At 45.7% G+C, this 15,550-nt stretch overlaps 1 protein-coding gene across 1 annotated transcript in view; it reads left to right on the plus strand.

The window, feature by feature from the left end:
* The first annotated feature begins 9,545 nt into the window (after nucleotides 1-9,545).
* Nucleotides 9,546-15,550, plus strand: part of CAP2 (cyclase associated actin cytoskeleton regulatory protein 2) — a 134,629-nt gene continuing 128,624 nt past the window's right edge. The window contains exon 1 of the mRNA XM_079147073.1: nucleotides 9,546-9,649. The gene's annotated coding sequence lies outside the window, so the exon portion shown is untranslated. The remainder of the gene's footprint in view (nucleotides 9,650-15,550) is intronic.

The raw sequence follows: 15,550 nt of genomic DNA on the forward strand, positions 1-15,550 counted from the left end.
ACGTCAGACTCCAGCTCCTTGCTCCTTGGCTCTTCCAGCGTGGACTCACACCAGCCTTCAGTCTTGACCTGGGGCTGCATCCCTGGTCCCTCTTCTGAGGCTCCAGCTGCTTGGACTGAGGAGCTACAGGTTTTCCTGCCTCTCCAGCCTGCAGACGGCCATTGTGGGACTTCAGGCACCTCATTGTGTAAGCCGCTCTGATTAATCCCCTCTTATCATTATACATCTATATGGATATATCCTGGTTCTGTACCTCTAGAGAACCCTGACTAATACAGATTCGGGTACTGAGAGTGGGTCCAGAGAAACAGAACTGTAAAGATGAATCTCCTTAGCTGGCTCTCTGGGATCTGGAGTTGGCTCTCTGGATTGTTTAAGCCTGACGTTGCTGAAGTCTCTCCTGCGGGTGGCATGGGGAGCCCTGATAATCCATGGTGTGAGCTGTTTAAAGAGATTCGCAAAGTGAATGCATCCGATGCTCCTCATTCACCTCCGGTCAGAGGCAAGGAGTTTAGTGACTCAGTCCGTGAGACTTTTGAACATTTCTGGAAAACGAAGAAGTACGATGATGTCGCTTGGTTGCTTCTGCATTCATTGCACAAAGTAGCAAAGGAGAACGAGGAGCTCAGAGATCGAGTTTCTCAGCTCCAGATGTGCGTAGCTAGTCTGAAGGCTTCTCAGTGTGCTCTGGAGGGGACGCTTATCTCTTGTAACCAGAGGGCTGAGGTTGCTGAAAACCAAACTCAAACTCTCATCCTGCGATTAACTGAATTAAGACGCAAATTTAACTCTCAGTCTGGAAGGGTGTCTGCTGGCAAAGTGAGGGCGCCGCTTGGGAAAGAATGGGCTACTGTAAATGGGGGTAGGGATGTGTGGGAGGACCCTGAAGAGGCTGGGGACCTTGAACTCTTAGGTTCTCCTGGGTTTATTTTGCCAGCAGAAGTGGCCTTCCCACCTGCACCCGCTGTGGTCTTGGCCTCTCCACCTCTCTCTGAGGAAACTAATCCTCAGAAATCTGTGGAAACCATAATGACTTTCCATGATGCAGTTCCCAAGCAGGACGATGCTGATACTCCTCAAGACCCAGCCCAACCACCTGCTTTTGCCTCTGGACCTGAAAGCAGACTCAAGTCCAAGCAGGCCCCTACAGGTGAGGTACGCCATGTGACCCAGCAGGAGGTGCCCTACACTCCAAAGGAGCTGCTTGAGTTTTCTAATTTGTACAAGCAGAGGTCTGGGGAACAGGTATGGGAATGGATTTTACGGGTGTGGGATAATGGTGGAAGGAACATAAACTTAGACCAGTCTGAATTTATTGATATGAGCCCATTAAGCACAGATTCTAGATTTAATGTAGCAGCTCACAGTGTTGAAAAAGGTACTAACAGTTTATTTGGTTGGCTGGCTGAAATATGGGTCAAAAGATGGCCTTACAGTGAGTGACCTGGAAATGCCTGACATCCCTTGGTTCACTGTTGATGAAGGGATTCAGAGGCTCAGAGAGACTGGACTGCTGGAGTGGATCAGCCATGTAAGATCTTCCCCACACTGGGAGGGCCCAGAAGATGTGCCCTTCACTGGGACTTTAAGAAACAGGTTTGTGAGGGGTGCACTGGCATCCTTGAAGAGCTCCGTCATTGCTTTTCTCTGTTTGCCAGAACTTACGGTGGGAGCCGCCATCACTGAATTGGCAAACTTAAATGCTATGGGTATGTATAATTGGATCCTGGAGTGGCAGGGCCCAAGTGGTGCACGCAACTGCTAAAGGAAATGTTCTCCAGAAGACTGGAGGTGCCTGACTCAGCATTCGATATAATGTGCTGTCTCTTCCACAACCAGGATTCACAGGTCCAGGATGGAAACGGGAGAGGTGCCACTCACCGTTACCCCAGTGACCCACGAGCAGAATTTTTTTTTTTGTACCAAGGTTGAACTTGGGGGTACTCAACCACTCAGCCACTCGTTGATACTTTGTTTAGATACAGGGTCTCGCTAAGTTGCTTAGGGCCTTACTAAGTGGTTGAGGTTGGCTTCTAAGTCATGATCCTCCTGCCTCGGCCTCCTGAGCTGCTGAGATTATGTGCACCTAGCGTATAAACAGATTTTTTGCTTCCTGTGCCCACAACCTTATGCTCTGCTGGCCTGGAAGTCTTAGTTCCAGAGGGGAAACTGCCTCTGCCAGGAGGCATAATAATGTTCATTTTGAGCTGAACCTTCAGACTTTCCCCTGGCCACTTTGGGCTCCTCATGCCTCTGAGTCAACAGGCTATGAAGGGAGTTAACCGTGTTGGCAGGGGTGATGGATGCAATTGGCCAGGGGGGAATTGAAGCACTCTTCCACAGTGGAGGTAAGGGAGAGTTTGACTGGAGTGCTGGAGATCCTTTGGGGCCTCTCAGTATTCCCACACCCTGTTATCAAGGTCAGTGGGAAACTACAACATTCCAATCCAGGCAGGATGACTAATACCCCAGACCCCTCAGGAATGAAGGTGTGGGCCACCCCTCCAACTGAAGATCCAAGACTCACTGAGAAGCTTGCTGTGGGAAGAAGGGATGCAGAATGAGTAGAAGGTAGTTATAAATACCCACTGTGGCCCTGTGACCAGTTACAGGAACAAGCATCGTAATTGTCAAGTATTTCTTATTTTGTTAAGAATATTTGTGCATATGTACATATATTAAGCAGATCTCTTGTTTTTTTTCCTCTTTATGATGTAACGTTGATTAAAATGTCAGTATTTGAGTAGACAGCTGCGTAGTAGTTTTTAAGGTATGAGATGTCAGAAGAGCAGAGTAAGCATCACTCAAAAACTTGGCCGCCCATTTCAGGAGAGAAACTGGAGCCTCTCCTGTTGTACGTGAGATGATTACATCTTGTTCAGCAGGATTTCGATCTTGTTGTGTTTATTTGGAGATTAAGGATGATTTAAAGAGACATGTTGGGGTGTCAGCTGACAAGAGGTGGACTCGTGATGGTTAATTTGGATCATCAACCTGACTGGATTGAAGCGCCCAGGATTTAAAGACTTAGAGGTGTGTCTGTGAGGGTGTTTCCAGAAACCATTGGCACATGGGACAGCAAACTGAGTGAGAAGACCTGCCCTGAATATGGCGGCACTGTCCAATAGACAGGGGTCCCCATGGGAGAAAGCGGAAGGAGGAAGCCCCCTCAGATGCAAGCCCGGTTCTTCTTGAGCGGGGATGTCCACACTGCTGTCATCTCCTGTGGACGCCAGACCCCAGCTCCTTCACTCTTCCAAGGTGGACACTCACCAGTGACTCTCCAGGGAGCTTCCAGACCTTCAGTCTCAGACTGGGGCTGCATGATTTTTCCTTCTGAGGCTCCAGCTTCTTAGACCAATCAGCCACTGGTTTTCCTGTCTCTCCAGCCTGCAGACGACCATTGTGGGACCATCCCATACCTCATGGTGGACGCCAATCTAATAAATCTCTTTCACCACCATACGTCTGTGTACATACATCTGGTTGGTTCTGTTCTCTGGAGAACCCTGACGGATGATCAGATCAGATGTTGTAGCCCCTAAAGAGTTCTTTCTGTGAAACTGGTCGTAGTGACACGTCTCTTGTCTGAACTACTTAGGAGGCTGAGGCAGGAGAATCACATGAGCCCAGGAGTTTGAAGCCAGCCTGGGCAGCACAGCAATACTCTGTCTCTTAAAAAAAAGGGGAGAGTCTTCACATAGCAAAAATTTAGGCTACTTAAAATTTGTTCTCAGGGTCTTTCACTTTTCTTGCAGGACCTTCCATGCCCTTCTCCCAGTGAAAAGGGGGGTCAGAGTGCAAGAGTTGAGCTGCCTGGTTCCCTCTTTGAGATAAGAATTTGAAGAATTCATTTACCCCAAACTATCAATGATTAGCTGTTACTTCTGTCAAAGGAGTTTGTATTTTGCAGAGAAAGGGTAAAACCATCCATATCTTGTGAACTTGAAAGTATCAACTCACCTGCCCTGCCCTCTTCTCTACACAGCTGACCACTGAGGTATATAGAGTCAGTCCTCTCCTCTGGCTCTACAGCGATAGATTCATCCAAGTGTGGATCACAATTGCAAGATTAAAAATTGCACTGAACAGGTACAGACTTTGTTCCGTGTCATTATTCCCTAAACAATACAATGTAACAACCATTAACTTGGTACTTATATCATATTAGGCATTATAAGCAATCTGGAGATGATTTAAAGTATCTGCAATGGTGTGCCTGGGTCATATGCCACTACTATGCTTTTTAACATAAAGTCTTGAGCTTCCAGCTTTGGGTATTCACAGAGTCTGGGAACCACTCTCCTGTGGATGCCAAGGGACAGCTGTGTGAAGTTCTACTGCTTTCCTTAGGCCTTTTCATCCCTGATAGGTCAATGCAGCAGAAGTGAAATATCTGTTTTTGTTTCTAGGTTGATTTTAGGTGATAACACAGGTGACGATTGTTCAGATACCTAACATTGTAGTAGCTATTTGTGACATCAATCAGTAGCTTTCCATTCGTTCCTATTTGTTTCTGTAAAATGCAGTAATTAAGAGCACAGTCAAACCAGACTGCTGTGTCCAAATCCCACTTGATCATGGGCTATTGTGATCTTGGCCAAATGACTAAACCTCTGTGTCTGTTACTTCTTTTATAAAGTGAGGATAAGAACAATACCCAACCCAGAAGGTGGTGAGTTAGCACAGATAAAATGCTTAGGACAGAGCCTGGAGAGTGGTAAAGGCTTGGTAAGTTTTATTGATTGCAGTGGACCCTCGGGATCCATGTGGACTGGTTCCAGGACCCCTGTGGATACCAGAATCCAAGGATGCTCAAGTATTTACACATAACCTACAAATATCCTCCTATATACTTCAGATCATCTCTCGATTACTTATAACACCTAATACAATGTAAATAGTTTTATACTTGTTTAGGGAAAAACAACAAAAAGTCTGTTGCTTACATTGAACAGCACCAATTTTTTAAAAGATGTTTTGTTCCATGGTTGATTGTATCCTTGGATGTGGAAACTGGATTTGAAGCACTAGTTGCTTTTTTTTAATCCTGATTGCTCAGTACCCACAATGTGTGGAACACAGTAGATTGTCGATTTTGTAAAATAAATGTTCTTGAGTCAACTGCTAATAAAATTACCAACTGATAAGTTTCCATGGTGGAGTTATTAAAATAAGACACAAATTCCCATAATACATTGGTAACATGTTCTTCAGAACTTTTGACTCCAGAAAAGGTGTGTTGTGGAGGCACATCATCATCACCAGCATCCCGTCCTCCTTAGGGACAAGGAGAAGCTTCAAGAAAGAACACCATGTCCATTGGCCACTTTCCAGTTGCCAGTCCCGACAGGGCAGATGGGATTGCCATGAGGCAGCAAGAGCCAATAATCTGGTCTCAGTATTTTCAGCAACTGTGTTGGAAGACGAGGCTTCTCCGTAGCCTATTTGAGGCACAGTCTAGAATCCAGTGACTCGTCCTCTCTCCATGTGCCAATGTGACCACTGTTTAGCAAATGGAGTTTATTTGGGTTCATTTGTTCCCATTCAATACATCACTTTAGGGACAAAGTTTTCATCAAGACAACTCAGATGGTTAGCCCTCCCACATGTCAGACTGATAAACAGGTGTTCTGGGACCTACCACGTTTTAAATGCATGTGTCCCTCAAATTCATATGCTGGAATCTAAAACTCAATGTGATAGTGTTACAAGGTGAACTGTTTTGGGGACCCATTAAGTCAGAAGTGCTACCCTCACACATGGAATTAGCAGGCACATAACACTGGCTAAAGGTGACACAGTAGTTCATTTTCTACCTACACCTGAGGACACAGCATCAGGGCACCATCCTGGAAGCAGAGAGCAGAGTCTGTTGTCCACTTGATCTTAGGCTTGTAGCCTCCAAGTTTGAGAAATAAGTTTCCATTATTCATAAGTTGCCCAGTTGGAGGTATGGTGTTATAACGGCAGACAGACTACGATAGGATCTTGGTAGATTCTGGGAGGGAATCATAGAAGCCTACCTGATACTCATATAAGCTTTGTAGACAACGGATTTTGAGGTCCTAGGTCACCTACTCTGTCAAGATTCTAGAACAACCCTTTTGTGTGAAAGAGTTTGTTCAGAAGTTTTGTGCCAGGAAGGAAAGGCAAGAGAACAAACAGTAGGGCTACTCCAGTGCTGGGTTCCTCCTCTTCCCCAGGTGTGCAGTGAGTGGTCAGCTCTTGGCCACAGCCCTGGCTGGGTGAAATTGGAAAGTAACCCATAGGGACAAGGCAGTGGAGGGGCCGAGATCCAGGATGTAAGAGCAAGGGTCCAAGTGGAACAAGAAAAGAATATTCTTAGCTTTTGCAAGGAAAGGGACATCAAAATAAATACATAAATGATGAGGAAAGAAGAGGAGAAATTTTGAAGTAGAGGGCAGAAAGTCGCAGGAGGAGACATTATCATTAGCGTCCTTGAGAGATCCACCGTTCCGGAGACAGGCAGGCTCTGGGTGGAATCTCGAGGACTGATGAGTTGTAGGGAAGTTCAACATCTTTTCTGTTTTCCAATTCCACTGCCTTCAGAACTGATCCTGTAAAAGAACCATTTCTCAACAAACATGTGTTCAATGATCTTTATATGTCAGCCCTGAGAATTTTTTTTTTTTTTTAATTTGGGGTTGAACCCAAAGGTGCTCTACCACTGAACTACATACTTATCCCACTGAGTTGCTAAGGGCCTCTCGCTAAGTTGCTTAGGCCTTGCCAAATTGCTGAGTTGACGTCCAACTTGCCATCCTCCTGCCTCAGCCTCCTGAGTTACTGGAATTACAGACGTGTGCCACCGTGCTTGGCTCTAGAAAACAGTCTTGAGCCAAACAAATATAATACCTGCTTTCTTAGAACTTAATGACCTATTTGGAAAATATGGACAACTAGAGGTGGGAAGAGCAAGCATTTCCGGGGTGCCAACCCTTTGGGGAGACACCCCAGCAGATGCACTGGTTAAGAGAAGAATGAAGACACTGGTTGAGGTCTTTCCCTCCGGGCTAGCGAGGGCTTTCTTAGACTTCCCTGCCTCCCTTTCATTCTGGTCTTACACAGAACCACCAAATTTTCCATTTATTATCATGATTCTGCTCAAAAACTGTCAGTAATCCCCACAACGCTTATTCTTTAGGACTCGGACATTGTGGATAAGATTGAAGGCTTCCACTAGCCAGGCCTGACCTTTCGCCATGCGAGGCACTCATACGTGTCCAGCCCAGCTACACTCGCAGACTATCCTTCTCAGTCAGGTCTCATCCATCATCTTACTTTTGTCCCTGCTGCTCCTTTTTTTTTTTTTTTTTTTGGTACCAGGGATTGAACCCCGGGGTGCTTAACCTGAGTCACATCCCCAGCACATTTTGTTTTGAGAAACATCTCACTAAGTTGCTGAGGCTGGCCTCAAACTTGCAATACTCCTGCCTCAGCCTCCCAAGCTGCTGGAATTACAGGCTTGCTCCACCACGCCTGGCTTGTTCCTTTCATCTCAAGTGTTCTCACACCATTTGCTCTTAATGTCTCATGTCTGCTTGAAGACTCAGCCTCTTACCTCTGTTGGAAGCATTCTCTGATCCCCAGTAGCGTGAGCGACCTCCCTCTCCTGCACAGCCATAAGCACCGCTCTCACTTAGGATATGCTTTGCAGTCTTCCTTGCACTGTGCTTATTTTAATACTCTCCACATCTTCCTATTATATCACAGACTCAAAGACAGAATTTTGCCTCATTCAAGCTTATTCTCCATAATACTTCATACTCCAGATCAAAATATACAGTCAGCCTCCTATTTCTGAGGGTTTTGCATCTGTGAATTCGATGAATGGTGGATTGAAAATATTTGGAAAAAAATTGTGGCTGTACTAAAGGCATAATGACTTTTTTCTTGTCATTATTCACCAAACAATACACTGTTACAACAATTGGCAGAACATTTACATTGTGTTAGGTATTGTAAGTAGTCAAGAGATGATTTAAAGTATATGGGAGAACTAGATGAATGATATGCAAATATTGCACCATTTCATATACTAGTCCCTGACATGGATACAGAGTGATGACTCTATATAGCTAAAGGAAATGCTCTATCAGTGTTTATTGAAGCTGATGCTTTAAATTTTTAGTCATGTTAGAATGGATGTTTGGAAGTTTCCTATGGTCCTGAACAAGTTGATTGCTATTGATATATTACTTTTTGCATTCCCAAACATAAATGTTCTAAATATATATATTTATATACATACAAATATACATATATATTTATTTGTCCATCCATCCATTCATCCCTGTGTTATTCAGTATAACTTATTGAATATCTCCTGTATTTCTTTTCTTTTTTTTTTTTTTGTGGTGCCAGGGATTTGAACTCAGGGCCTTGTGCTTGCGCGGCAAGCACTCTACCAACTGAGCTATCTCCCCAGCCCTTGAATATCTACTATAGGCAAAGTATGTGCATGATAGGGAAGGAGCTGGTTCTGACTTTATGCAGTGTACACATTCATTGATCAATGTTTATGTCATTTTGTTTCCCTTTTTTCCAAAGAAAGGAGAGCAAAGAGGCACTGCATATCACCATTACTGGCCAAGAGCAATATGTAATAGGAATGACCTTCACTTAAATTGGGACCTCTCAGATCAGAATAAGCCTCCTAATGCATAGAACTGAGTAAGATGTGGTTTTAACATTGACAGAGAAAGCTTGCATTTCAGAGGTTCGTCTTCATGTTTGGAGATTTTCCTTAAGAGGATATCAATTACATTCCTGCTGCCCTACCCCGCAATTATGTTTCTGGGATTCATTCAATCAAGAGGCTCAAGTCCACTTTTTCAGATTGAAATAAACACCAGTGAAAACTGAAAATCAATGCACTCCATCTAATAACGTCAACAACAACAAAAAGGAACACGTCCGGTTTTGTAATTATAATCCATATATAAAAAGGGAAATGGCTAAAATATCCATCTTAAGAAGTAGGCTGTTTTTAAATAATCAGGCAACTTTTCAAAGTTGCTGCATATCTAGTACTTTAAAAAATGTCGTTCCAAGATAATAGGTGCATCCGACCCTGATGCCTAACTAGAAGTAAAAGGTTGATGTCTGCCCCCACCCACAGCCTTTGTCCCTACATCGCGGCTTGGGGGAACCCAGGCCAGTCTCCTGCTTCCTAAGGACCCGTTACCCACTGGGGACCCAGCCTAGCTGTGCCTCCTTCAGCCCGCAGCCTCCAGATCTTTCCAGACCTCTTTGCAACACTCGGATGCAGTGGCTCCCAGGCTCTCCAGACGCGTTGGGCAGGCGCTCTCTCCCTCGCCGCTGCCTCCCCGGCTCCCTCTTTTCTCCCACGGCCCATCTGCCCCTCCCTGCCTCCTCCGCTCTCCCCGCTGCTCCCCTTTATTTCCACTCCTCGCCCTCGTGGCTTCGCCTCCCTCCCCCTCTCCTGCGCGTCTGTATTTGGAGCTCCCGGAAGCCGGCGACTCTCCCCGGGAGCAGCGTGACGGACTCCCATCCAGGGGGAGGAGGCAGCGGGCGCGGGCGGGGAGGCGGGCGGGCGGGCGGAGGGCGCCGGCGGCCGCGCACGGCGGTGCACCGCGAGGACCGGACCCGGGCGCCGGAGCAGGTAACGCGGGCGCCGCGCGGGCAGGGCGGGCGCAGGTGCAGGTGCCGGGCCGGGCCGCGGAGGGAAGCTGCCCGTGGCCGCGGCGCGCGCGGAATAAAGGCGGCGCGGGCTGCGGGCTCCGGGCTGCGCCTTCCCGGCCCGGGCGCGGGGCGCGGGGCGCGGGGCGCGGGCGGACGGCCCCATCTGGGTCAGCGCAGCGGCGCGCTCCGCCCGCGCCGCCTCCCGGCCCCGGGTCCCGCGGCTCCGAAGGCGGGCTGCGGGCGGAGGCGGCCGGGGAGCTGCCGGCCGCGGCCTGCCCGCCCCGGAGCGCCGCTGCCCAGGCCGGTCCAACTTTGAGGGGTCTCGCCCTCTCGGCTCTGGCGCTGTGGGGGTGCAGGGGTGGTGTCCTTGAGATGGAGTGCCCAGAGCCACCCCGATCAGAAAGTGCTGGAAAGAAACCGACCTGGCCTCTCCGCAGAACCTGACTTGAGGCCATGAGTCACTTCTGAAAAATGCAAAGGCAACTGAGGCATCGAGGGACCGCTCCGAGAAGCGTGCCCGCAGCCGGCTCTCTGCTCTGGGTAGAGGGTTCTTGGTAAAAGTAGCCGCCTCGTCATCACTTGGAGGGCCAATAACCGGGCGTGCAGATGAGAATCTTTATTCTCATCAGCACCACAAATATGCTGCAAGTTTTAGCAATATTTGAGCTGATGCGTTCTTTAAAATGAGTAAATATAGGTGACTGAGGGGACTGCATGTAGGAGAGTGGGGCTGGCTCAGGTCCAGACAGCCAAGCTGGAGATGAACCCTTGGCAAGAAGGTCAAGGGCCTGTAGCTGTGTAGTCACGACCTATGGAACTTAGACCCTCCTCTGGAACTTAGGCACCACTATTTACCAGAATTGTGTCTCTTCTGCTTGGTAAAACGTCTAACTCCATAACTCCACTTCCAGTAAGAATGCATCTTAAGCATGATCTTTGGGGAAATTATGTTTTTAAGAGTCTAATTAGACTGTAAGCATATTGAGGACAAGGAGGGTATTGGGGTGATGCAGCAGTAGAGTGTGATCCACTCAGTATACTGTGAATAGGCAATAAAAGTTTGTGAGAATAACTAGAATTAGTGTGACCAGGGCATAACCTGATGAGACTGTATAGTTGCAAGAAATGCCTATTTCTCCATGAATTCCCACATTTAAAAATTCATAATAAAATTAGAACCAAAGGGTCATGTAATTATTTAGTAAGGATAAAAGTAAAAAGTTGTCAACTTTGAGAAATCATGAAGATAATAACCAAGGTGGTCTTTGCTAATAGGAAGTAGATGTTTGCTGTTTTTCATTGAAACAAGAAGTGATTTAACTTATTGAGAAAAAGAAAAGAAAAGAAAAAAAAAAACAGAGTAAATATGTAGGCTTTGCTGGCCGTGTGTATTCCTTAGTAATGACTCAGTTTTGCTCTCATAGGTTGAAAGCAGCCAAAGACAACATATGGAGGATTGGTAATTTGTGGATATTGAAGTTTGAAGGTCATGTAATTTCACCAGTAACAAAATATTCTTTTTTTCCCAGGCTTTAAAAAAATGTAAAAATACTATTCTTAGCTTAGGGGAGGAGGGAGAATACAAACACAGGAGAGGAGAAGGGAGTAGATTGGTCCTGAGGCAGTAGCCTGCTGTCCTGCCCACCCTGAGTTAGAGAGGAACCTTTTGAAAGGATTAAGGGCTAGATTTTTAAGTGCTGAAATTATACCCAGAAAATTAAGTTAAACCTGCTCAAGAAGAGCATTAACTTGTTTCGGGCATTATGGTCTTCTGTTTTGTTTTGAATATTTATGCATGAAGTTTTGTTTTGTTTTTAGTTCATCAGTTATATAATATTTTATACATAAAAATAATATGTTCATAAGTCTATTTAACTTAAGAACATTATATTCAAATGAACACCCACGAGCCCATCACCACCCTTCACCAGTTTAAAACTAGGGCTTAATAACTAGATCATTGTGAAAAAAGAGCTCACTGAGTGGGAAAAAATTTTAAAATCATATCTGATGAGAGATGTGTAGCTACAATATATAAAGATCTCTTATAACTCAATAATAAAAAGATAAGTAGCCCAAGTTAAAAGTGACAAAGGATCTGAATAGATATTTCTCCAGAGGTACACAAATGACCAATAAGTGCTTGAAGGAAAATGCCCCACATCATCATTCATCAGGAAAACACAAATCAAAACCACCATGTATAACCTCCTAATGCTGGCGGAGCACAGTCATAAAAGAGCATGGTAGTTACAAGGGTGGGTGAGGATGGAGGCATTGGGGGCCTCACGCTTTGCTCAGGGGAATATAAACTTTGGCCTTCACTTTGGAAACCAGTTTAACCGTTGAAGTTAAACAGGGTTGTATGAGCTGCCAATTCCACTGTAAGGAGGTGTTCAAGAGAAATGAAAACAGGTCCCCCACAAAAATCTATACATAGATGCTTATAGTGGCACCGATTGTAATAACCAAAAGGCAGAGGCCACCTGCATGTCCATCAACTGATGAATGGTTCCATAAAATGGGGTCTCTCCATACAGTGGCATATTATTCAGCCATGAAAAGGAGTGAAGGGATGAACCTTGAAAACATCAGGCTTAGCGAAAGAAGCCAGTCAAAAAGGCCACATTCTGTGTGATCCATTCATGTGAAAATGTCCAGAGCAAGGACATCCTCAGAGGTGGAGAATAGATTAGTTATCCCTGGGGGCTGGTGTTGGAGGTGGGCTTTGGTTAGGGAGTGATAAAGTTGACAGGATTTCTTTCTGAGGCTGATGAAAATGTTCTAAAATTGACTGTGGCGATGGTTGCAGGGATCTGTGAATGTACTAAAAATAATTGAATTGTACAGTGTAGGTGGGTGGATTGTGCGGCATGTGAAATACATGTCCTTGAGGCTGTTTAGGAGAATAGAGGCCTGGAGGAGGAAGAGCTGGACCGGCCCACCTGGCTGCACCTGTGTTCCTCCCCCGTGCCCTTCCCCAGGTCCCTGCCCCCTGCATTCTGTCAGTCATTCCCTGCTCTAATTGTGAAACAGTTTTATGGCTCGTATGAATTCTAAACAACGTATTAAGTCTTACTTGCTTTTGATTTATAAAAGAGTTATATAATCTCACCACCTTTTTTCTTTACCTTTTTTTCATTTCGGTCCTAGAGATTGAAACCCAAGTGCCTTACCCCTGAGCTACATTCCCAGCCCTTTTTATTATCTTTTAAATTTGGAGGCAGGGTCTTGCTACCTTGTCCAGGCTGGCCTCAAACTTTGGATCCTCCTGCCTCAGCCTCCTGAGTCTCTGGGATTACAAGCATGCACTACCACACCCGGATAATCTCACTTTCTTTAAACTCAATGCTAAGCTTTTGAGGTCACCCAGGTTGTTATTTGAAGTTATTTAATAAAGTTTGACAAATATTCCATCATTTATTGAGCCGTTGCCTGTTGACTGGCATCTGAGTTGCCTGTGCGATTTGCTGTTTCAAAGCTCTTTCTCATGTGCCTGGGCAAGAGATCTGTGTGAACATGAAGGTGCCATATATTTTATTGGCAAAAACCCAAAAGCTCTTTCTCTGTCATCTTACACGTTGAAGAAATGACTAGATTCTGAGAGTCTGACTTTAGATCTATTTAAATTCCAAATCTAATATGTTTATTTATTTATTTATTTTTTTGTACTGGAGATTGAACTCGGGGGTGCTTAACCACTGAACCACATCCCCAGACCTTTTTTAATATTTTATTTAGAGACAGGTTCTTACCGAATTGCTTAGGGCCTTGCTAAGTCACTGAGGCTGGCTTTGAACTCAGTATCCTCCTGCCTTAGCCTCCTGAGCCGCTGGGATTACAGGCATGTGCCATAGCACCTGGCTCTAATATGTTTTCTGATATCTTAATAAATGTGGAAAAACACTAATCTAAAATTCACAACTGAGTGTCACACTATGACCTTGTTACCCAGTCACTCATGAGCATCCTCCTCCTCTTAAGACCACCTGGGTTTAGGACAGACAACCTTATTAAATCAAAGGGGCATTCAAGCAAGGTAGATGAATGGTCACTAAGGTTCACTAAAACTCTCCACGGAGTGTGAACCCTGCTGTGGTCCAGTGTCTCTAATGTGATTTAGTTTGGCTGTTCTGATAACATCAAGCCAATCAATTCTCTGGGCAGCTTCTGATTCTGAGCTTTTTGCAGTTCATTCAGATTTTAAGACCCAGGAAGGAGGGAAGCACCTAAAGACCAGAACAGGCCATTATAAGGCATTTAAAAATTTTTGTTTTTGTTGTGGTAAGAGACACATAACAAAATTCACCATTTAATCGTTTTTAAGTATACAGTTCAGTGACATTAAGTACATTCACATTGTGCAGCCATCAATACTATCCGCCTCCAGAACCTTTCATCATCCCAAACCGAAGCTCTGTGCCCATTAAGTGGCAGCCCCCCTCCCCCTTCCCCCAGACCGTTCCACTCTGCCCTCCTGAATTTGCCTATTCTGGGTACCTCGTGTAAGTGAGATCATATCTGACCTTTCATTATGTGAGTTTTTCTGTCCAAGGGAATTCTGTCTTGTTTTATTTTTCTCTTCATAGATTCTTCTACTCAAGGAAAACCTGACTTCTAGTGAGAAATTATTTGATAGTTTTTCCCCCTCTTTAAAACCTACAGCCCTACATAAGAAGAGACACAGGAAGTCTAAAAGCAGAACATCTGACTAATGAATGGGGTCTTCGCCTGCCCTGTCTAGTAACTGGACATCTGTCTAATTGTCCTGGCTGCTCATTGGCCTCTTTGCCAAGTGAAGAGGGTACAGTAGTCCCTGCTTCCTACAGTGTCACGCTCTGATGAATGGATGCACTGGGTAAACTTTGAGGGTCCCCTTAGTCCCCGATTCTCAGAATCCGAAGGCCATTCTGCAATATGAAAGTCTGTTTTAGAATTTGCTTTGATGGGATTGGAAATTAAAGGAGGAGAGATCTGGGGGGCTGAAAATGGAGGTGAGGTGGTCTGAGTGGCAGGCAACCAGGAGAATGACCCCTGGAGAAGTTAAAAGCCAAAGACACCAAAGGCAGACCTTTTGGTACCTAGACGGCACTGGTGTCTTGTGTCTGAACTGGCACACAGTTTAATGGGAAAATTACTCTGTTCAACCTGGTGTCCTCCCATGTGCAAATCCATGGAAATTCTGGGACCCATTGATTACTTATTCATGGCCTTCATGTCGAGTGAGCACTCTTGTGCCCAGTATCTGTCACTGGGGACGCAAAAATGCGTATCAGCGAAGCAGGATGCAGTGCTGTCCGAGTGGACCCTCACTCCCACAGGAAGGACGCCAGCCACTATCTTCCTTGTGTCCGTCTTCTTTCCATTTAGTTTTGTTTGCAGAAGACTCACTAGGTTCTTTTGAGATAAGTTTATCATTTTACTCTGTGGCCATAAGAAGTGGTCAAGGAAACCGGCCAGTCAGGTTTTCCAGAAGCAGGTTACGTAGGCTTCCAAGAGGTGCAGGTTAAGTGCAGTCTTGCTTTTATGCTGCTTCCAAATTTATGACCGTTTGATGTTCTCCAGGGGAACCGAGGCCCACCTTCTGCAGCCCTCAGCCGTCCGATGTGTGAACCCTCCTGCACATCGGGCAGGGAGCTCTTGGCCCTCGTTGGTCCTCTCTAGAACTGTCATGGAGACCATCCCTTTCAGGGGAGCTTCACCTACAAGCCAGTCCTGTGTTAATGTGGGTGCTGGAGGCAGTGAACCAGCAAACTTGACCTTAGTGCACCTGCCCTACAAATGAAATTTCCCCCAGAAATACATTGAGAAACCCGTGACCTTAGATCCTAACTGTACAGTAATCCCAGTCGGCCGTGTCAGGAGTTAGCCCCCCAGATGG

The sequence above is a fragment of the Sciurus vulgaris genome (genome assembly GCF_902686455.1).
Source record: "Sciurus vulgaris genome assembly, chromosome: 7".
Classification (NCBI taxonomy): Eukaryota; Metazoa; Chordata; class Mammalia; order Rodentia; family Sciuridae; genus Sciurus; species Sciurus vulgaris.